We start from the raw sequence: 21,992 nt of genomic DNA on the forward strand, positions 1-21,992 counted from the left end.
GTGGAGTGCTACTGTATTTCTCTAAACAGTCAATAAAAAGATACCTCTGATATGTGATGCTGCTGGGTTAATTCCTTCCTTAGCAGGGCTGGGCTCCTGGTCTTTATGGGCTGGTAAGAGAAAATGCTAATGTCACCAGCAGCTGCTCGGGAGAGATTTAAAGCAGGAGTGAGGGATGCTGCTGCAGGTCAGGGCCACGTGCAGCCGTGAAGGAGAGCACAGACCCAGATTTAAGAGCAGAGACCTCAGTGACTCCTTGATGGAAGATCTATGGCAAGCAGGCAAAGGCAGCCAAGCAGGCAGGGCCCCCCTCCCCTGCGAGGAGCAACACTGAAGAGAGAAATAAATTGCTGCAGTCTGAACCTGCTGCTACTGCAGCACTTCCCAGGGTCATTATGGAGAGCCAGATTTCGGAGATGATGTGCCTTTGCCACTGAAACAGACAGGAGCTCAGATCCCTGCCCAATAGCTGCCTGCAGCTGCCTGTCATGCTGCAAATCAACACACCCTGACTTGAAAACACCCATAAATTAATGACAAGACCAGGACTAAAATACAGCCTTATCAGCCCCTCTGACCCTTCATCTCATCTCATATGCCACAGCTGCGTCATCTTTTTCCAGCTGTAAGACGACCTCATGCCAAGGGGCACCAGTCACTGCAGACCAGCCATGGAGCTGGGAGAAGGCATCAGGACTCACCTTTGCACCCACCCTGAAAGCAGAGGTGAAGCAAGAGATGGGGAATGCAGACAGACTGTCATGGGACACTTCATCATCTGCTGAGTGCATGGTTAAATCAGCAGGCTGTCTCTGGGCTGTGCTCAGCGAGGGATGTGCCATAGTGAGATGTGGGCACAGATCATGAAAATGCTTCCCTGAAAGAATCAGAAGATGTCACCTCCTTCCTGCTCAGGTCTCCACACCTTCATCCTGTACTGGGCTTCATGTATCAGGGGAGCTTTGGACAGAAAGACCTGCAGTCCTCCCTGCTCCCGACTCACTGGAGAGCATTTCCACCCCAGGCCAGATCAGGGGTCTGTTTTGCAGCAAAGTTTTGGTTGGGAGTGCAATGTATGATGCCCCGAAAGTATCTCAGCCTTGAACAGCTCTATGATCACTCATTCAGAGATCAATACTCTTCCCAGCCTCTCTTGATTACTTATTGCTCCCTTCCCTGAGGGGTCACAGCCATCGGTGTTTCCATCCTAACATATGTAGGGGCTATAGCCAGTCCCCGTCCCAGGCTGAGGGAGGAGGTGGCCTGTCACGATGGCAATGCCCCCCAAAGAGGGTACAACCAAAATAACTCACATTGCAGCCTCCCTGAACTGGCAAATTATATCCCACTGGGACAGTGCTACCTTAGGCAAGACCCAGACCAGTCATCCCAGGACCCTCTGAGGCTAGGAGAGGCACAGAGATGAAGTTGTATCCCCTTTTCCTGTACCTGCACCAAGCTCACTTTGTCTGTGTCTGAGGCCTTGGCTTGGTATCCTTCCCCATCACACCTCTCAAGCTTTTCAGCTCAAACACAAGCGCAGCTGGGTGGGCTTGGGGGATAACTCAGACAGGGTCAGCCTATGTGTGGTGCCAGGGGTTCCAAGCTGCAGCTTTAGATCCCTGTGGGACCTACGGCATCTCTTGCAGTAATGAGTGCATTCCTTTCCATGAGCTGGGACTCATGTCAGCCACACTGCAAGTGCTTTGGCACTCAGAGACCATCCCCAACTCTAGGAAATCTTGCAGGGACAATGCCACCATCCCCATCTCCTGTGCTACACAGGAGAGAGCCACCCTGCTTGGCATGCAGGCATGGGGCTGCTCAGATAAAGGCAGAGCTGACACGAAACTGGAAGTGACCCAAAGCCAGCCTTTTCTACAAGTGTGACAAATGAGTTATCATCATCCCTTCCCCTGATGGACCATCTTATCTGCAGGAAAATGGATGCTGGTTTAATGAACCAGGGGGAATACTGAACTGACTCAGCAGCATTTTTTGAGCGTATAACCCATCGGGGATGGAGAAACAGGGTTATTATTAGTAGCCATCATATTTATTGTTTGTTTCACCTCCATGTTTTAGGAGGTGAAATCGCTGTGCTGCAGCAGGTTGGAGGTCCACCCAGACCAGCCACGGACAAGAACAGGGTAGCAAGAAGGATGCCTGGAGGATGGGATGACCGACCCCAGCACACGCTCAGCTCCACCACAGCCCTTGCCTTGGGTCCACCTGCCGTGGGGCAGCAAAACTCCTGTGCTCTCCCTTCCTCTCTCTTAGTGTCTCCATTAAAGGGGAGTCCCTCCAATCCCACAGCAGAAGGAAAGCACCCCCAAAATGGGGGAAATAAGGGGGATCTGTAGATTTCCAAACTTTTTGGGGAGAAAAAAATAATAATTTATTGATACATGGGTCTTCCAAGTGAAGCAGCATCAAGGTATTCAGCATTCATTTTTCATCTTGTCAGTGTCAGGGAACCCCAAATTGAGACAGCAGAACTACATCCCCATATACTGCCAGGCAAGTACATCCCAGATTGCACCAACTGTGCTGTTAAGCAAAAGAAAGGACTTTTTTCCTTCTGAGGGAACAAGGGAAAGAAAATCAGCAGCCAAATCCGACAGGTCCTCTAATTTTTTATTTTTTTATTATTTTTTTTTTAATTTGCAAGAAAATTCTGGAAGTTCGGGTTTTGCCAAGGCTGACACCCGCCGCGGCAGAAGGCAGGCTTTCAAGAGTTGCTTCTCTGCCTTTTCACTTCTGCCACTCACAGCGTCGCGCCGCGCTCTCCAAATCGCACTTTTTTTTTGGCTGCGAAGCCGCAGCCTCTGTTGCACTCCGCGGAGGGAAGGAAAACTGTGAGGAGGGGGTGGAAGAGAGGAACAGCCGAACGCAACTTGAGAAGCATCTTTTGAGATGGGGAAAAGCTGACGGTCACGTTGCCATTTAAAGATTTAATTGTATTCCTTCGGGAAACTGAGCCTGACAGCTTGATGAGGATTGCTTTTTGGTTTTTGTTTAGCTCGGTGGGGAGGGAGCGATCGTTCCCTGTTAGGCGACATTGTGCAATTGCGCCTAAAACACCTGTGCTGATTTTGTGTCCCTGGTAGCTGGAAGGCGCTTGGGGTGGGCCTGGGGAAAGGCCACCGAGGTCACCGTCCGGAGAGGAGATGCTTCGGGACGGCGCTGCGATGCCCCGGCTGCGGGGGGACCCTGAGGGCAGCGCCAGCACCCAGGGGATGTGGCGGGGGCAGGGAGCGGGGTGTCCGAGCCGAGCCGGGGCTGACAGGCTGCAGAAGGCAGGCAGAGGGCTCCCTCTCCCCGCCGCACGCCGCCGGCAGCGCACTGCCCATCGCCGCCGGGCGGGCCGGCAGCCGCGGCCGCTCTGCCCCCGGCCAGGAGCGCAGCGGGTCCATCCACGCTTCTCCCGGGCTCCCCGCCCAAGCCCCAGCACCGGGGAGCTGCGAGCCCCTACACAGGGCAAGCGCCGGCTTGTGCGAGAAGCAGCTGTGAAGCGAGGGTGGCTCCTAGAACCAGGCAGGAGCGGGTCCCCAGCCCTCCCTCCGCAGGGATGTGCCCCCCCGTGCCAGCGCCAGCCGGGACATGTGCGTCAGGCACATGTACACATATACCCTCCGCAGAGAAAGGTGGCTGGCAGCCAGGCAAGTGCGGGAGCAAACCTCGCCGTGCTTACGCAGGTCTCAGTGCTCACCGAGCCTCTGCCCCCGCTGCCATGCGGGGCTCGGGGATGCCACCTTTCCACAAATGCCACCAAGTCAGTTTGCAGGCAGCAGTGCATCGAGTCCTCGCTGGTGTGAACTGGTTTGGGTTTGGCAGGTAAACACGACTCCACAATTCTCCTTTATCTTTGGACTGACAGTAATAAACACGAGATGGAGCTCGTTCAGGTAAGGACCTCCCGGTCCAGTGTCGACACCTGCTGGTTCCCCTCCTGTGATGAGCTGCCAGGCGTGCAGGCAGAGCATGGTGAGTCAGGCCTGGAGCAGCCATCAGCCTGGATACCCAAATCAACAGTCAGAGAGAGATGCAAATGGCAACCTCTATTCTGCTATGGGGTGTGTAATCCTCCAGCAAAAGCCAGCTAAGCTGTAGCATCACAACCCTGCTTCCCAGGCACTCCGTGGGCCAGGACACAGAGTCACGCTGCCAGCAAGTAGCAACTCTCACCTCCCTTCCCAGATATGTACTGGCATCCTGTGTGACCTTACCAAAGCCCTTTCATCTCTGTTTTACCCTCCAACGCTGTCTTATGGGGAGATGGCTTCTCAGAGGAGGAACTGGGCAGCCTTGCTTAGAGCCACCAGGTTCTGGGACCTTGGCACTGTGGGTGTCCTGCGACAGGTACAACTGCAGCACTGCCCAGCTATGGCTGGCAAACCCAGGGGGAGAGCTGGACACTGATGGAGCTGCCTCTTCCCTCCTCTCCATCCCCTCATCCGTGTGCAGGGTGGACAGTGAAGAGCGCCTGGCTCTGCAGACAGACCATGGCGGTGCGCAGTCCTGCTCGGGGGAGGAGGGGCAGGCACAGATGGCAGCAGATGCTCTCATCAGTGAAAATGATTGAAGCAAAACAAAAAAAAAAACCCTAGCAACTGGTGAGCAGCCTAACAAAAAACAGCACAAGGGTACAGAGAAAGGGTCTGCACCTGACAGGTCCTGCCTTCTGGCCCAGGATAATGTTTTTCCCATCTCCAATTCACATACAAAGAAGAAAGATCATGCCTCGTCCCAGAGCACTGGGCAGTGATTATTTTTTAAGACTTGGATATATTGAAATGAAATAGTTTGGTTTCTCTTCCATTCCCCTGTCCCTATCGTCTCTCTTTTCCTTTTCCCTCTGCCTTCAGAGAAGTGAGTGTGACCCCAGACAGCTTCTAGGCACATCTAAGCCCCTCACCTACCCTCTCTACCCATGGCAATGTGGGCCAACATGGCACTCCATTTCAGCATTGGGGGTGAAGGAGCAGGAACACTTCCTGCACCTGAGGGGAGTGACTGTAAAGCCTCTGCGCAGCCTGGCTGCCGCTGCCAGCCTCAGCTCCTCTATCGTGATAGCCTCATGCCAGAGCAAAGGTCCTGCTCCTCCACCCCTCCTATCCCCTGACTTTGACCCGTAGTGCCAGCACGCAGGGGCCATGCCCTATGTTTGGCACATCTCCGTGCTCCTGCCCAGCTCTCCTCCAGTATTCCCGGGGTGGAGGGAATCAGAGGGAATTTATTCAATGTATGATGGTTTATTTTTCCTTTTCCCCTTTGGCAGGAGTGCCTCACAGCACAGTCAGAGCTACAGAATGAATACTTCTGCAGCATGTGCTGAGCTGAATGGCACAGCATGCAGCCCTCCAGCCTGCTCCTTCTGCCGTTAATTGCACAGTAGCTGTTCCTGCAACGTGCAGGCACAGCTCTGCACGCTGCGAAGGCTGAGCCACACTGCACACAGGCAGATACTCGCGTAGGGAAAATGGAGACAGATCCAGGGCAGCCCCTACATGAGAAACACACCTGCCTGGTGATGCTGCAAGTGCCTTTTTCCTGCTCAAGTATGTCAGCTCTCTTCACTGAGTGACACCATTTTGGGCTTTGCAGAAGGTGGCGTGCACAGGGATCTGTGCATCCATCCCAGCCATGAGGTGGGAGAGCTGGGGAAAACATGGGCAGGTGCCAAGGAAGGGAGTGATGTCCTTCTCAGAAAAGCTTATGCAGAGATCACCACAGTCAATACATTTCTTTATGGAACAGAACGAGGCAATACAAAGCCTGACAAGCCCCTTCCTCTGGCACCACAGAGTGCCCCAATCCAGGACATCACAGCAAGGGTGACAGGCACACACACGTGGTGGAACCAACCAAGCCTGGAAGAAGCAGAGCCATGCCAGCCCAAGGGCTGACTCTGGCCTCAGCTATCAGCACAGTTTTCAGGTGCCAATACCCCTTGCAATGGGAACACAGTGTCTTGTGCCACAGCCAGCCCTCCTGGGAGAGAATCATGGGATGCTGGCTCAGCCAGTGGTGTGAGGAACTGCATCTAAATAACTAGGGTAAGTTTAAAAAAAATATTATTTGGCCATTTAAAGAAATTGCAAGTTGACAAAAATCTCTTTTTTGATGGATAAGAAAGTTGGTTTGGCAGCAATTCCTTTTTCCTAGTTTTAGTTTCCTTCATGATCAGGTTCCAATTTTAATCCCTGCAGGATGCATGCAGAAGGCTCTGCTGCACTCTTCTGCACTTGGCTTGCCATGGCAATTAGGGGGCCTGGAAAACATTTTAGCAAGAACTATTACGTGTACAAGCATAACCTGCACTTGAAACATGTAGCTGGGATGCAGTCCATCTCTGGATGTGTCTGAAATCTGGGAAAGTGAAAAATAACAGAGTGGGGTAAATTATTTTTTAAGTGCTTTACCTGAAACAAAGTGCTTTCCTTTAGCCATAAGCAACTTGCTGTGTAATTTTTGCTCAGCTCATGATGGCTGTGATGGAGAGGGGGGTGTGATGGCCCTGGGGCTGAGACAATAGATTCACATCTGGTACATGGAGCTTAGAGATGAGGCTGCTTTGTTCTGCCTGCCTGACCATTACAGCATTGCCCTGGCTCTCTCAGCTTAATTTCCCCTGGGAAAAATAGGGGCAATAGGGATGACCCGAGCCATCCAGAGCTGACCAGGTGTGCTCACAGCGCTGCCCTCGCTCAGGCTGGCTGCCCACTTCCATGTAGCCATGGGTCCACACCCGAACGCCAGAATATCAGGTTGAGCAGGATTGGGATCTAAATAGGGTTAGCTCCCAGCTTTGGGAGGCAGGTGAGGTTTTGCAAGCCTCAGTTAACGCCTGCTCCTGGCCCCTGTGATCCTGGGAGCAGTTTAGCAGCAGTGAATCATTTGTTTTGGTTTCTCCCCACCAGGCGCTTGGCTGCAGCGCCTGGCGCAGAAGCAGTGGGTGTGGGAGAGATGCAGGGCTCGTGGGCTGGAGCCACTCCTGTGGCCGTGAGAACCCGTGTCCCACTGGTCCCCAGCCCCACTGGAGCTGCTTGTCCACTGCCAAAGGGGATTTGGTGAGCCTGTGTCCTCATCATCCAGTGATGTAGCAGGGGCATCCATGGATTAGTTGAGGAGAGGATGCCAGGGATGAAGGCTCAAGAGGGAGCTCAGCTTGGTCTCTTGCTGGAATGTACAGTTCAAGGGTGTCCCTCAGGACGCTCCATCCTCTGCCTCATCCTCATCACCTTCCTATCCCTTGCCTGCTGCAAGCTCAACATACTTCTCCCATCTGCTTCCCACTCTCCTCCCTTGTGCCATGCCACTGGACAGACAGGGAATAATTTTCCCAACAGCTCATCTGGAGTGCTCATCTGTGATGTGCCAGGTCCAGTATTGGAAACACTGATTTTAACTGGAGTTTGGAAAAAAACTGTTTATATCCTCTTCCTTCAGCAGGCTTTGTGAGCTCATGGCTCTCTGCCTAGATGAGGAAGCTTTGGGATTTTCACAGTCATTCCTTTCCCCCCCTTTTTTCCTATTTTACTCCAGAACAGGGGTGTTGGGTAGGGGAGGAAAAAGTCCAAAGCTGAGGCAAGAGAACTCTTTCTCAGGTTTTCCCCATCTGGGTGCTTTGCATGGCCGCAAGGAGGGAGCTGGGCAGGAAAACCAGCAGGAAAGGCTTTGTTCCAGCCATGCCACTCATGCTGCTGCTCCAGCTCCCACCAGGATCAAGTGTTCCCACGCCCCTAAAGAAGCGAGTGCCCGTGCTATCCCAGCATCTTGCCACTGATTATGATAACTGGGCTGAAACCCATGAGTTCAGGTAGAATATCCTTCATTTTGTAAAAGTTTCCCTGCTGACAGCTTTGGGTGAGCTGATTTTCTGTGCTAGAAGAAGGGCATGAACTAGCATTGCTTATGCAATGGGGAGAGTGAGACTTTTTAGCATCCCATGGTTTTATACCTCTGGTGCTTTATGAGAAATGACATTTCTGGGAAAGATTTTGCCGCCAGTTACTGTGGGAGCTTGGCGTTCTTCTTGAGCAAGCTGCTGGCCCGCGTGTCTGGAGACAGGAGAGTTAATTTTAAAACATCCGGCATCTGTATCGGCAGGGAGGAAGGTTCCCTTCGTTTCCTAAGCACCAGCAAAACCTAAGCTTCTAAACCCTAATCCCTCTCTAAGCTGGAGCTGCCAGGCCAGGGCCAAGGGCAGAGAAAAACCCCTGCCGTGTAACCAGGCCAGTTGCCCAGTTCTCCTTCGGTGAACCCGCAGCAGGATGGGGAGCCCTAAACTCCAGGATGGGGATGGAGCCCACTCCATCCTTCCAGGGATTTGATCGCCCCGTGGGGTCAGGCTCCTTCTGCTATTTGAGCCAGCTTTTTGGTCACACTTCGCCGTGCCATCCCCCAAGACCGCGCTGCCTCTGTGGCAGTCCTTCTGCAGCTTGGGCAGCGCAGAGAGAACGAGTGCCGTGGGGCGCCCCGCTGTCCCCCGCCGCTCCCGGCTCGCCAGGCAGGGCACTGACGGGCGCCAGGGCTGGCCTCAGCCGCGGCAGAGCCCTCGGCCCAGCCCCGCAACGCCAGGCGGCCCGGGGACCATCCACGACCCAAAAGCACACTGCGGCGCGTTTTCTGCCGGCACCGCGCGGCCCCAGGGTGTCGCGGGCCGGAGGCTGAGCCTGGGAAGCGCCGGGCCCCTCACCGGCGGGCAGCCCGGGCCCCTCTGCGGCGGGCAGCCCGGGCCCCTCACCGGCGGGCAGACCGGGCCCCTCACCGGCGGGCAGCCCGGGCCCCTCACCGGCGGGCAGCCCGGGCCCCTCACCGGCGGGCAGCCCGGGCCCGCTCCCTCCGCGCCGCCCCGCGCCCGCGGCGCTGACGTCACCCTGCCCTGCGCCGCCCGCGCTGATTGGCTGCGGGTGACGTCAACGCTGTCTCTTTTTTTTTCTCCCCCCCCCCTTTTTTTTTTTTTCCTCCCTCTCCCCCTCGCCCCCCCGCCCGCTCCCGAGGCATGACCTCATCGCCGGCGCATTCCCGGCGGCGCGGAGCGGCGCGGAGCAGCGCGGAGCAGCGCCGAGCGGGCCCCCCCGCCCGCCGCGGCATGCGGGCCCTGCGGCGCCGCCAGCGGCCGCGCCAGCGGACAGCCCGGGGAGGGGGCCGTCCGCCCGCGCCCGCCGCGCCGGGTCAGTGCGCGTCCCGCCGCGCCCGCGCCGTGTCCGCGCCGTGTCCGCGCCGTGTCCGTGCGGGACGGCGCCGTGCGCCCCGGGGGAGGCGGGGAGGGGGTGCGGGGGGCGGTGCGGGGCCGGCATCGCGCCCTGAGGCGGCGGACAGCATGTGCCGGTATATGTGCGTGTCTGCGTGTGCACCTAGGAACGGCGCTCGGCCGCCGTGAGCGCGCTGCGATGGCTCCGGTGCGAGGGAGAATAACGTGTGCGAAGTGCTGGGGCTGGGGAGGGAGCAGCCCCACGGCGGCGATTGGGGAAAGAACGGGGGGTTGGAGGGGGGGGCTGGCGCTCCGCGGCCGCGCATGTCGGGGATGCTGCGCTTGTTTTCGGGGCGGGGGGGTGGTGGAAATCCCACCCTGCCTTGGCGGTGTGCGCTTGCCGGGCGGCCGTGGCGCAGGTGAGGAGGGGGCTTGGGAAGCTCCGGGGAATACCCGCTGTCCTGCCGGGCGAGGGGTCGCGGCTGGAGGGGCTTTCTGGCGGGGCTGAGGGCTGGTGTTTGAGGAAGCGGTGTTAACAGCGCTGTGGTTTTTCTGATGATGAAAGAGGTTGGAGTGTCGCCCTGTGTCCTTGGCGTTTAAACGCAGCCGGCATGTGTTCAGCAGCGGGGGTTTTCATGCAACACTTCACTGCTGCGGCTCCAAAGGCGCTGCTCGCGATTAATGAGTTAAGCTGCTCGTTTAAAATAATCCTCTCCACCTTCCCTAATGTGCCTGGACCGATTGATCACCCCCACGCACCCTCCATCATTATATAGTGGTAAATGTTGCTTTCTGTGCTGAGCGTTGTTTGTTTTTAAAGATTCCTGGTTATTTCCCTTATTGATAAATAAGTTCCTTCTCCTTCCTACTCCCCCCTCCCTTTTCTCCTCCCCCAGAATTAAATTCCTGAGCAACAGCAAAAGCTGATGTCAGTGCTTCAGCTTGCATTGGGGGAGCTCTGTGCACAGGTCAGTAATTTGCGGTTTCGTTAGAAGGAAGAATGCGGTGCGGTGCTGTTCTGATAGGGATATTTGGATTTTTCTAGGCATGGATGCGTTTATCCCTCGTATTGCGGTAGTTGCCGACAGCTCCCTGGTGGGAGCTGGGTGCTGCATAAGCATATGTAGGAGAGACCATGCCTGTCCCAAGCAGCTGGCGATGACGAATGCGTTGGGAATGGTTGCCAGCGGTTCCATCTCCCTCTGATTTGGGGTAATAAGGCAGACCCCTTCCCGCAGGAAAGGGTGAGGATATCCAAGCACCCTTGGAACAGGTAGCGCTGAGGATTGCGCCTGGCAGTGCAGGGGCCATGATAACCTTGAGAGCAGCTTGCCCGTGGAGCGGTGTTTGACATTGGCTTGCATTGTCTCATCCTCCTGCGCTGAGGCAAAGGCTCGGGGCACGGCTGCCTACGCACCCAAACGCGGCTGTGGAGAGCTTTGTTTTCGGAAGGACTTGATGCACAGGAATTGGTGCTTTTGGGTTTGGCCTTGCCTCTGTGTGCCTCTGCTTGTGCTGTCGGAGGGCGGCTGTGCTGGGAGGACTCTCTCTGCAGAAGAGGTTGGTTTGGGTTTGGGTCTGCATGGGGATTTCTGCACTCGCTTTGATTTTGCTTGTAACAGCTCCTGAAATGACATAAGCTGTGGCACCAAGAAAAATCCTCCTGGCCATAGCATATTTGGGATTTTTAAAATGCCCTCAAGGTTTTTGCAGGTGTCTTGTCCCCAATTTTGTGTGGCAGAGCCTGGATGTGCAGGATTGTCTAAATGGCTGGAACGAGAGTGGACAGGCAAGAGTGTGAGCAGCACAGGGGTGCCCAGATGCCTCTATGCAATGGCACTAGGCAGAAATTCCTGTCCTTGGCCTATTGGCAGCACAATTGAGAGGCTCAAACCTGAAGCTGGAAGGTTTCCAAGCTGAGATGACAGCAGCTTACACCAAAGGTCTTCTAACCCAACAGATTGTCCTCCCATGGTTTTCAGTTGTCCCTTCTTAGACATACAGTAAGGAAAACCTGGATCGAGCATTGTTCTTTAAAATCTAGCCTCAGCTAAGCTTGGGAGAGCTGAGCAAAGTGGCCAGAGTCCTTAGGAGCATTCACTGGTGACACTGCATGGAGATTATTCTTGCAAATACTGCACCATGCTTGTCTGCAGTGTGTTATTGCTGGATGCCAGGCACCTCACTGAGAAAGCCATTGAGCCTTTGGAGAGCTTATATTCACCTAAAATTAAATGCAACGTCACTTTTACTACAAAAACACCCCTGAGGGCTGGGTAGGACTAAGCAGTAGTGTCTGTCCCAGGCTGCCAAATTGGATCTTAAGAGGTGGGAGAAAGCATTCTTCTCTCCTGTGCAACCCTGTTCCCCTGTAGGAAATCTCCAAAGGCTGGAAACCCGTTGTTCCTCTGGATTTCTGAAGTGACTTCTCTTGGCATGAGTATGAGTGAGTCCCCATTCCATCCCTACCCCTTACCTCTGCCACAGCTGCTGTAATCTGCATGGGGGATGCAGGCTTTTCCTCTCTGGATTTGCTTCCTTGCCTTAAACAAGGATTTTCTTAGGGATCAGAAGTTAATTTATCTTGTGCTCAGCTCGGCTCCCAAAGTCCTGGGCACAGAGCATGTTCACACTGTCAGGAATGGAAGAAGCAAAAGGAGGTGCTCCAGCATTTGGCAGCCCTTGATTTATGGTGCAGGCTCACAGGACGCTGCCATCATACTGAAACAGTGCCAGCAAAATGAAACTGGTAGAGGAGGAGATGATGAAGAAAAGGAGCTTGTGGATGCTGACCCCTCTCTCCCAGTAGGACAGCCAGGATGCTGCACTGGGAGAGTCTGTAGACCGTTTTACCCTCTGCCATGTGTTTAATGGCAGTGTTAAGGGGGAGATGGTTGCAGAAATTCCCAGGTGCTTATGGTCTCTGAGTCTCACTGCACTCTTTTTCTTGCTGCTATGCAGAGAAACTCCTGCAGCCAGAGCGGCAATGCAGTCATCCTGTGGGGAAAGCTTCCGCACTCCTCTGCATCCCCATGCCCTCTGGGTTTTAAAACCTGTTTTTCAAGCTTTACATTTCTTCTCTGAAGATACACCTGTCCCGCCTGATGCCAATGGGAAGGAGGCACCTGACGTAATTATGGCAGGCTTGGGGAAGGGAGGTGAGTGGCCTGGGAACATTCATCAGATAAGAAGCTAAACAAGCTCTCTGCTCAAGATTTTCTCAAGCTTACTCAGGAGACCTGGGTGTACTTCTGTGTGCAGGATTATAACACAGCCAGGGGAGTGTGAGGGAGGGTAAAAACTGACGTGCCAAGATGCTGTGCACTACTGGTGTCAAAGCTGCTGCTGTCAAGGCCAGACAGAGCTTGTGGTGTGATTTGTGGTAGTGCAGGTTCCTGCAGGGACAGTGAGTGGTGTAGTGCACCCCAGTGATGGCTTTGCCTGCTCATCTGATGGAGGGGGAGACCATGACATGCCTCATCCCCATGGGACAGTTGTTTTGCCGAAGTGGGGCAGCAGCTGAGACCATGGTGGAACATCCCAAGCTCTGGTTGTGGTCGGTGCCTTGGTCACCCTGTCTCCTCTTTAGCATGAGTTCATGGAGAGGAAAACATCTTTCTCTTACAAGAGATGTTTCTAGACTTTCTGCCCCAAATCTTTGGGTCCATGCTGTCCAAGAGACTCCTTCGGTTCTCAACCAACTCCACTTCCAGAAAGGAGATTAAGAGTGAGTAAAGGTGGGCCACACTGGGGGACTGTGCACAGCACAGAGGCCTGCCCAGAGTATGCTGCAGACTGCCATGACTCCTGTAGGATGGCTGGCTGCATTTCTCTGCTGTTTGGCTCTTATTCTGAGGTTTCCTAGACCTAGCTGGACAAGATAATCTAGGCTGGTGTGCAAGAGGCTTCTTTCCTTGCTTTGCCCAGGGCTTTTGTGGGGTTGGTTTTGCTGCTTTGGGTCTTCAGTTTCCCAAAGTGACAGGTATTGTTTGCATGGTGTCTTGGAAGGATCTGCATTTCAGAAGGTAGGTGAGGTGCTAGCCCAGACTGGGTTCAGGGGAGAACCTGGAGGTGCTCACTGGAAGCTGATCCAGAACACAGAATCTCCTGTTGTAAACAGGGAGCAATGACAGGACAGAAATGCAGGGACTGTGTGGATTGAGCTGAAACTTGCTTAAGAGACTCCCAGGAACCTATATGGGGCTGGAAATCCTTTTTTTGTTTCATCATTTCTTTTAGCTCTTGTTATTCCTTTTTCCATGTTGTTTTTTGTGTGTGGAAAGTGCTCATGGTTCCCCAGTGTTTGCATGTATATCTTGTCTTCCTTCACTGTATTTTCTTTAAATAAAGCCTTCTCTTTGGGCAGAGACCTTGTGTTCTTAAGGAATTCCTCCAGAGTCCTTCAGGGTCCTCTAGCAATTTGCAAAAGAGGCTCTCTGTGTAGGGTTTCTGCACGCTGAGTTATGGGGAGCATTATTTCTGAGTCCACTGATGACTGGGAACAAGTTATCTGGCAACCAGAATGGCAAGACAACGTGTTCTGGTGTTGATGCTCGTTCTTCTTTAAGGGAGAGAGGGGTTGGACCAGCTGAACTGCTGAGGTCCCTTTAAACCTAAATTATTGCATGACTAGGCCATAAATACCCACTGTCCTGCTTCTCTCAGGCTTTTGTAGGACACCTGTTATTAGACAGTGCTGGTGAGGGGACATGAATGAGGTGGACCACTGCTTTGATCCTGTATGGAGATTTCAGTGACAGCATGACCCTGGCATCCTGTCCCCCACCACGTCCTCCAGCCCTGCTAATGATGCAGTGCGTTTTTCCGGTCCGTCTCTGTCAGCCCACATTACTCATCCGGCACGGAGGTGCGCAGTGTGCCCGCATCCCGGCTTTTCAGCTCGCCTCTTTTTGGCTTTTTAATAGGGGATTTAGTTCTCGGAGGAGCTCTGCTGTCTACAGCTAACACATGGTAATTCAGCTGATGCAGCAAAAGCTCAGGGAGAAATTTCAGTCTATTAGGGCATTGCATGTTTTTTGCATAGAGCAAGTCAAGCCCTTTCCACGTATTAAACCTGTGCCTGCATAAATCACACGTCTCCCATTGAAATCCAGACCTTCTGGACAAAGAGGGTCCCTCCGTCTCTGGGGCATGCTGCTGAAAAGAAGCAACCAAGAAGTGTCTACAACATCTGATTGTTTTTGCGTTGCCTCTAACAACCCTCACTTCCAAGCTTGCGACGGCAGCCTGGTCCTCCTTGAGCCGTGGCTTGAGTGGAGTTATTCATGCCATCTTCATCTGCCTTGGCTGGCAGCCCTGCGTGGGGAGCGGACGGGCGCAGCCGGAGCCTGGCTTGGCACTTGAGGCTGTTGAGTGGAGGGCTGATGCAGAGAGGGTGCCAGCGCTGCTGACTGGAGCTAGCCCATGAAAAGCCATGTTAACCACTTTGCTGCTGTCAGGGACCTCGCAGAGATGTCCCCAGCAGCTGTGCTGGCTCAGCAGGGCTGATGCTCAGAAGCCAAGCAAGCCTGGAGCTGTCCTTTACACCTTACCTGCTGCTCACATCAGGTTCAGCTCTTCTGGTGGAAAGTCAGAAGGATGCAGCAGGGTGGGAAGGTGACCCAGAGGGATGAGCATCCAGCCAAAACTGAGCCAGGGCCCTCTGAATTGCTCTGTGGGGTAGTGAAGAGACAAAATGCCTCCCACACATCAAGGGAAGTTGACTGCTGCAAAAAAACCCGAATGCAAATCTCTGACTGGGCAGAATCTCCCCAGACACATCCTTTTGTAAAGCACTCTCATTGTACCATTAAAAATAGATCGGTGCATTCTCCACTTGCTTGCTGAATGCTGATGCCTGTTAATTCAGTGTCATCCTCACAATCCCTTCTGCTTTGAGCTTGGCTGCCTCTTTGTCTGGCACCTGAGCAAGGTTCATTCACAGTAGCCGATGCAAAGATAAGAGTGAACTCTGTTGGAGTCCAGCAGGACAGGTGGGAAAGTGAGGGTGACTGAACTGGTCTTAGCTGGGGATCAGCCAGCCCAAAAGGAGCAAGGCTTGGTGTGATCACCCCAGCTTTCACTTGCAGGGTCAGAAGCAGGGCTGAGTGGGACCTGCTGGCGTGGAGATGAGTTGGAGGATGTTTAAGCTCTGGGTGGATGTCATGACAGGTTCTTTTTGAAACTGGGGTTAAAGTACACTTTTATGTCATGCTTAACACCTGCCTGGAGTTGGTGAGGGGAATATTGCTGCCTGTTTCCTTCAGCAAATGAGTCCATGTAGGTTGCCACCCACAGTAGCAGTGATAATATGGATTCAGAGAGAAGACAGACCCATGTTACAAAGTGCTGCAATACCCAGCTCTCAGGAGGCCAGGCTGCAGGATTTCATACATGAAGAGCTGTGGCATCTGACCAGCAAGCCATGGCTCAGCAGGGTGGTTGAGGATGGAGGAAGACCTGCAAACCATGTTGGACCCCTGTGTCACCTCAGAGTAAGAACAAAACCAGCTGGTAATGAATCATGGACCCCAAGGGAAAAGGAGAAGAGCGGGGCAGGAACATCAGCTTGGGCTTTGCCTGTCTTGTGCGCTTTTTCTAGAGAAAGGTAATCCTCCAAAACTCAGAGGTGGTGCCTCCTTGTTGGGGCTGTGGTAGAAGGTAGAACCTGAGCTGACATGTGCTAATTCTTCCCAAACCTGTGAGCAGTTTGGCTCTTGTGTGCGTATAGAAAATTCAGCAAGCCATGAACCAGGTCAGAGAAGTCTTGTAAAATGTGTTTGCTGGCCTGGGCAACGTCTCATCCCATGGTAAACCAGCATAGTCCCTTTCATCTGCATTGAATTCTGGATCTCTTAGAGAGATACACTGTTTTGTGGGCACAGGGTGGCATAACTGTGGGCATTGGCTTTTTCTGGCTGCAAACCCGAGCAGGGATCTGCACCTCAGTTTGCACTGATACTCGCCAGAAACTGCACAAAACCTGACAGAAGGGAACATCATTATTCTATTTGTCATTTAAATATGGCGGCCTAATGACACTGGAGTGGGCATTAGCCACTGTCATTAGTCACTGCACTGTGCAGTGACTGCCCCTGTGTGTGCTGGGTGCTGGCTTTGGCCTCACCCGTGACTGTCCCCAGCACTCTGCTGAGATCGACAAGTTCCTGTCCCTGGGGATTGTGCTTAAGAAGTGGAATGCAGATTTGAAGAACCACAGCTTAATCCTGTGCTTTCTTTCACTTGGTGTGGAGGTGTTGTGGGAAAATAGGACCCAGGCCCTGGAGACCCTTTCTCCAGGAGACTGCAAATGCACCCAGCAGGTATTTATGGTGTTTGTTGTCTTAGGACGAGAGAGGAAAACCAGCCCTGCAGGAGTATCTGACTGCATACCTTTCTGGGCTGCCTCTGTCTGCTCTTACTGTAAAAAGGCAAAGAAGCACCTTATCCCCAGGATAAACCTGCTGGGTTCATGGGGTCATGCAGCAAATGATGGGAATACCAGGCAGTGGGCAACAAGAGCCCTTGAAGATCAAGAGGACTAGATTTCCCTTCTCCATCATGACATGTCCTCTGTGATGTGTGCCAAGCTGCTCAAAGCAGAAGGTGCTTTTAGCTCTGGGATGAGAATGTAGCCAGCTCTCGCCTTGGCAGGGTGAGAATGGAAATGGGATAGCTTTGGTATTAGAAAGCAGCATGCTTGGGAGCAATATCCTCAGCATGGGCAAAGGCAGTGATTAAATAGCTGGCTGTCATGGATAACCTACCTTTGGTCTTGGCTTTTGTAGGCTGTCGTGGTTTTAAAACCATATAAATCATGTTAAAAGTCTAAGAGGAGGAGATACAGCCCTTGTCATCTAGACTCCAGCTAAATTCCTTTCCCTGCTGTCCTCATTGGCTTTTCCTGACCAGATCTCCAGATTGACTGCCATAACTGCAGTCAGAAATTTTTCTGGGAGTGGCCAGTCTATAAATCCTTAAATGCACTTTTTTGGTGGAAACAGCTGAGAGTCAATTGCATTTGCAGTCATAACCCGTCCAAAGCTGCTGGCACAACCTCAGGTGGTGGGAGAGGATGAGGGACCCCTTTGCTTGGCTTAACTGCAGCCAGGAGAGCCTTGTGGGGTGAGGGTGCATGGGAAAGACTCCCTTGCAGCTGGATACAACTTGTCCCTTTTCCTTTCATCCCTGAGCTGTCCCACGCTGCCAGCCATGTACCCAAGGCTGAGCACCCCTACGGCAGCACTGCCTTGTGGCTCCACGCCACATCCCTTGTCCAGTGTGAATGCACCATCTGTCACTTTGCTGAAGGACATCCTGGCCCTTCAGCCACGTCCTCTGGTGGAAAATACCTTCTGGGCTGCAGGGTACAGGTGGAGAGGGCAGTGGGAGATGGGGGGAGGCGAGTGGGTGCTGTTTGGTTGCAAGCAGCTCCTTGCAGGGCTCTCTGGCATGCTGCTTCCAGCCTACAGGAATTGAAAGGAGACTGCGGCATAGAAAGGAGGAGAAAAAAAAAAAAAATTAAATCATGAGATCAGCAAGCTTGAAACCCTGGCAAAAGTGCAGTGGCTGCCTCCGGGTGATGTGCTGTGGGAAAAAGAATGTTGTCCTTTCCCTCCTTCCTGAAGTGCTCCCTGCATGGAGAGGCACACGCAGGAGCTCTTGTTCCAGGAGAAATATGCCTGGGGTGTGCAGGGAGTCAAGATGGGGTTGTAAGATCAGTGTGGATGAGGCTGTGGGGGAGCCCTCTGTCTGCCATGTGTGTGGCAAGGGTTAGGAAAGAGCAGTGGATCTCAACTGGGCTTAAGTGACACCAGGAAAGTCATTGCCATCTCCCCTACATCTTCCTACTGCTGACGCTTGGGTGATTTCGTTCCTCCCCACCCTTGAGATTCACTAGGGAAAGGTGGACAAGCAGATTTTGTGTATGAGTTAATGGATGTGGTTAGTGATGTTTCCCAGCCTCTTTTTAAGGAGCAAAGGGAAGAAAAATGCACTCCATTTTTCCATCGTCAAGCAGAGAAATCTTTTGTGCTGCCTCTTAAAGGGACCTTGAGTAACTGCTGAGAAATCGTCATCACTTACATCACCTCCAAAACGGCTGCTGCAGGCACCTGACAGCTTTGTCCCACTGTTACTCTGGGGAATCATTATGCTCCAAATTCCTCGCCCTTGGAGAAAGCCTGCGTGGCTTGCTGGGAGGGAGGAGCCGCTGCGCAGTTCGTGATGCTGTGAGTGGCAGAACAGGATTGGGAAGAAGGGCTGAGGTTCCCAGCATGATGGGATAGAGCAGGGGACACATCCTGGAGTTTCCTAACCTCATCCCGTTGGTGAGGATGGGTTCATCAACCCGTGCAGGACCCGAGCATCTTCCTGGGAAAGAGCTGAAGGCGCTGCAGTAGCATCGCCTCGGGCCGGAGAGCTGCCGTTGCCTGGCAGCTGCGAGTTTCCAGGGAAACCAGAGGTGCTAACTTGTTAATGAGCCCCACGTCCCTGATTGCTGCTGCAAAATAATAATAATAATTAGTAATGGTCCTGTGGTTTAGGAATCCCTCAAACGGCATGAGCCAGCCGAGGGGAGTTTGCTAAGTGCTGAAGCACTTGAAAGAAGCGAGGGGATGAGGGAGGAAAAAGGGTGTGGGGCTTGGAAAAGCTGCTGTGGTTTGCATCTTAGGAAGTGTCTGGAGAGCTAGGGTTTGGTGGGGTCCTGCCAGCGTCCCAGCAGTGAGCCTGGGGCTGCTTGCAGGACTGACCTGGATGGATGGAGGAGCCCATGCCAGGCAGCATCTCAGTGCAGGGCTTACAAGGCACAGATATTTCCCCCAGCCCCTAGGGCTGCAAGGGGAAAAGCCAAATCACTTCAGTCAGTGCCACTGAGTCCCTGGTGGAGATGGCAGTTCTTCAGGAGTGGCTGCTTTCAGATAACTGGGGACAAATAAACAGATTTTTGGCTGTGGTGCTCTTACCCCTTGGTAAACTCAAGGTGGAGATGCCACCAGAAGAGTGTGTTTGTGGGATGAGCATCACATGGAGTGTGCTGTAGCTCCAGTCTCACAGGCATGGTGCAAATGTGTTCCTGCAGCAAGGCTGGCTTGCCTATGGCAGAGGGGGGAGCATCTCCTCAACGAGGCTGGCTGTGGAGGGTAGAGCTCTCCAGGACACAGCACTAGCTCAGTGCAAGGAGTGGACATGCTGGTTAGTGAGGTTTGGGGCTGCTGTAGAGACCTGCTGCCCTTCCAGCTGATGTCTCAAGTAAAAGAGAAACCAGATCCATGCCCTTCCCTTATCACATCTCTCAGCTGGGGGCCTTGTGCAAGCCCTTGAGCGGTTGAGGGAAGTGGCCTCCATCTGGGTGATCTGTGTTGGGCCAGCACAGGGATGAGTTCCTGTGGTCTCTCATGCCACACAGATAGATTCAGGCTGTGGTTATTCTGGGTTTTCTTGCTCTCTTGCCTGGCCTGCCCAGAAGAAGGTCACAGCCAGGCTGAACACTCGTCCTTAGCCTGGCGTGCTGTGTGCATCTCTGCCATGCTTGTGACACATGTGGCCACGATGGTACACACGCATTTGTGGAGGTGACAACAGGGACAGAGTCCCATTGAGTTGGCCCAGCCCTCTGCTAATCCCTGCCCATCTTTCTGTCCCTGGGCTGAAGTGTGGCCTCTCCTGCTGGCTGTCCCCATTCAGCTAAGCCATGTGCCCATCTCCTCATTATAGGCACTCCAGGGAGAGGTGGGATTAAAGGATTATGATAATGTTCTTCAGGAACACTCAAGAAGATTAAGATGGCTTTAATAAACTGATAAGAGAGGAACACAGCTATGTTTCTGAAACCCTAATTTAGGTTCCAGGTTAACCTTTACCCCTGGTCTCCTCTCACTGGAGTAAGATCTCTTACTTTAGCACTGCTCCATGGCTAAGCCTCTTCCTTCAGTTTTCCTTCTGACCCATCTGAGCAGAAGCAGAAAGACATCCTCACTCCTTCTCTGTAGTTCCCAGGTATGGGCACATTACAGCTTGTTCTTCTCAGAGACCATCTCATACACAGCCTGCAAGGTGAAGGTCTCAAAGCCTCTTGCTGGTATCTGGGGCTGAACTCATCACCCTCAGTCTGGCTTCAAAATGTCCTGTGGTTGCTGTCAGAGAAGTTGCTTGTCTGCCTTTGACCTGGCTGAACTTACATGGAGAAGTCCACATGTCTTGGTTCTAATGCTGAGGTTACAACTCCCTGTGACCACACTGAGCTGACCAACTTCATCCCCTGTAAAGGAAAGAGGGGCAGAATGGACTAGCCTTGCCCTGCCTTCCCCCAGATCTTTTGGGTGGAGCTGGGAGTGGGACCTGTTTGACGTGTCACATGTGTCTGCAGAGGCTTATCTGGTTATTCTGCAGGAGGGGAGTTATTAGCTGACTTGGGAAACCTCATCTGGCTTCTCCAGTCTCTTCCACCCAAGCTTCCAGTCATCTGCCAAACTTTGTGAAGGCCTCTCCTCTTGGGCCTAGGTTTACTCTTAGAGTGATAAGGTCATCAGGATCTGTTATCTTTCCTAGACCCCTCTGTGTTCGACACCCCAAAAGTTTATCCCTTGTTCACTATCTGGAGATTGGATTCCATGTTATATCCGGAGCTCTGCAATGTTGGATCACTCCTTCCTCCCACTTCACTCATCCCTCTGCCAAAGTATTATTCTAGGGTTTTTTTGTCTGTCAACTCTTTCTACTCCCTTTCTCTTTCTTCGATGTAATTGGAAGAGCCAAAAAACATTCACAGCCTGGTGTCCTGATGGGTAAGGGAGGCAGAAAGTGATTTGGGGAGTGGGGTGTGAAAGGAAGACAAAGGGGAAAAGCTGGCTAATTTGCATCCTTTCTGAGTGCCCTGGCTCTATAGCCAAGGGACAGCAGGGGGGCTTCTGGCAAGGCGGTAGCAACGTAATGAGGTGTGTCATATCCCAGCAGGAGCCAGCCTCGCTCCCCCTCAGACCCCCTAATTAGAACTGTTTCAATTTTTAAGCCCCCTGAGGAGAGCTGGGGGGAGCGGGGTCCTGCGGCGGGGGGACCGCCCGACGCCCGCCGAGGGGCTGCTCTAATTGGAGTGGCGGCGAGGAGCTGCGGAGCGCTCCGTGGGGCCGGGCACAGCCGTGCCAGAGTGCCAAGGGGCTGCCAAAATGCTTTGTGCCAGGAGGGGCTGTCACTATCGCAGCTTTTAGGGGATTTTTTTTTTTCCCCTCCTGTAATTTGTATTAACACGTTGGCAGAGGCAGCAGGGGTGTGATACAAGGGCAGGAAAGTATTGCACATCGTAATGTGGCCTCCTATTGTGAGCTTGGATCCTGAGGCTGAAGCCTGGGATATCTACTCCTGCTTTGGGAGGCAGGTCTGGTAGCCCAGGGAAGTTTGGGCTGTTAGTGCTGGAGTCACAAGCCAGTGCAAATGCTGGAACCCCCATCCTCACATTCTGTGGCTTTCCATTCTTTTCCTACAAGCTGTGGCCTAGAGGCAGTGTCCTTCAGGTTTCGTGGCTGCTAACAGAGGTCCCTTTCATGTCACCCAGTAGCATGTCTGACTCGAGCATCTTTTTTGTATCTGGAGCTACCATTGCAGTAGGTGCCTGCAGGTGTAAGAGCTTATGGGAAGTGCTGGCTTACTCGGATCAGTGTGACTCGTAAGCCTCCTCTGCTCCGTGGACCAAATCCTGATCCTGCAGAGGTCAATGAAAATCTTTACGCTGGCCTTTTCAGGCACGTTATTCATAGTCCTCCTAATTCAGATGCATTAAAGCTTCCATGAAGCAGCT

At 53.2% G+C, this 21,992-nt stretch overlaps 1 protein-coding gene across 7 annotated transcripts in view; it reads left to right on the top strand.

Annotated features, from left to right (window-relative positions):
• The first annotated feature begins 9,120 nt into the window (after positions 1 to 9,120).
• The window catches only part of DUSP8 (dual specificity phosphatase 8), a 40,600-nt gene continuing 27,728 nt past the window's right edge, over positions 9,121 to 21,992 (top strand). For 2 of the 7 annotated variants that reach the window (XM_088058365.1, XM_088058359.1), the window contains exon 1: positions 9,121 to 9,179. The gene's annotated coding sequence lies outside the window, so the exon portion shown is untranslated. Of the gene's footprint in view, positions 9,180 to 9,339; positions 9,408 to 9,548; positions 9,619 to 9,746; positions 10,168 to 10,462; positions 10,760 to 12,326; positions 12,358 to 21,992 lie in introns of those variants that run through there. The other 5 variants (XM_088058362.1, XM_088058361.1, XM_088058360.1 and 2 more) reach the window with 5 other exon arrangements.

This window comes from Pseudopodoces humilis, chromosome 7 (assembly GCF_049639895.1).
Source record: "Pseudopodoces humilis isolate 2021_Gansu_Grassland_sample_001 chromosome 7, ASM4963989v1, whole genome shotgun sequence".
In the NCBI taxonomy this organism is placed as follows: domain Eukaryota; kingdom Metazoa; phylum Chordata; class Aves; order Passeriformes; family Paridae; genus Pseudopodoces; species Pseudopodoces humilis.